Here is a 1,420-nt window from a genome sequence, read left to right as displayed (position 1 = left end):
GGGACAGAGAGAGACACAGGGACAGAGAGAGACACAGGGACAGAGAGAGAGTGAGAGACAGAGAGAGAGACAGGGACAGAGGGAGACAGGGACAGAGAGAGAGACAGGGACAGGGAGACAGAGAGAGACAGAGAGGGACAGAGAGACAGAGGGACAGAGAGACACAGGGACAGAGAGAGACAGGGACAGAGAGACACAGGGACAGAGAGAGAGACAGGGACAGAGAGAGAGACAGGGACAGGGAGACACAGGGACAGAGAGAGAGAGAGAGAGAGACAGGGACAGGGAGACACAGGGACAGAGAGAGGGACAGGGACAGAGAGAGGGACAGGGAGAGAGAGAGAGACAGGGAGAGAGAGAGAGACAGGGAGACAGAGAGAGACAGAGAGAGACAGAGAGGGACAGAGAGACACAGGGACAGAGAAAGACAGGGACAGAGAGAGAGACAGGGACAGAGAGAGAGACAGGGACAGAGAGCCACAGGGACAGAGAGAGAGACAGGGACAGAGAGAGAGACAGGGTCAGAGAGACATAGGGACAGAGAGTCACAGGGGCAGAGGCAGAGAGAGTGAGAGAGAGACAGACACACACAGGGACAGAGAGACACCGGGACAGACAGAGACACAGGGACAGAGAGACACCGGGACAGAGAGAGAGACAGGGACCGAGAGAGAGACAGGGACCGAGAGAGAGACAGGGACCGAGAGAGACAGGGACAGGGAGAGAGAGACAGGGACAGGGAGACAGAGAGAGACAGAGAGGGACTGAGAGAGACACAGGGACAGAGAAAGACAGGGACAGAGAAAGAGACACAGGGACAGACAGAGAGACAGGGACAGAGAGAGACAGACAGGGACAGGGAGAGAGAGACAGGGACAGAGAGAGAGACACAGGCTCAGAGAGAGAGAGACAGGGACAGAGAGAGACAGGAAGAGAGAGAGACAGGGACAGAGAGAGGGACAGGGAGAGAGAGAGGGACAGAGAGAGTGAGAGAGACAAAGAGGGACAGAGAGACACAGGGACAGAGAGAGACACAGGTACAGAGAGAGACACAGGGATAGAGAGAGACACAGGGACAGAGAGAGACAGGGACAGAGAAACACAGGGACAGAGAGGGAGACAGGGACCGAGTGAGACAGGGACAGAGAGACACAGGGACAGAGGGAGACAGGGACAGAGAGAGACACAGGGACAGAGAAAGACAGGGACAGAGAAAGACAGGGACAGAGAAAGACAGGGACAGAGTGAGAGAGACAGGGACAGAGAGAGAGAGACAGGGACAGAGAGAGAGAGACAGGGACAGAGAGAGACAGGAAGAGTGAGAGAGAGAGACAGGGACAGAGAGACACAGGGACAGAGAGAGAGACACAGGGACAGAGAGAGAGACACAGGGACAGAGAGAGACACAGGGACAGAGAGA

This window comes from Rhincodon typus, unplaced genomic scaffold (genome assembly GCF_021869965.1).
Source record: "Rhincodon typus isolate 14 unplaced genomic scaffold, sRhiTyp1.1 hic_rhity00000097, whole genome shotgun sequence".
Taxonomy (NCBI): Eukaryota; Metazoa; Chordata; class Chondrichthyes; order Orectolobiformes; family Rhincodontidae; genus Rhincodon; species Rhincodon typus.
The sequence above is the reverse complement of the archived record's forward strand: the minus strand, read 5'-3'. Positions refer to the sequence as shown.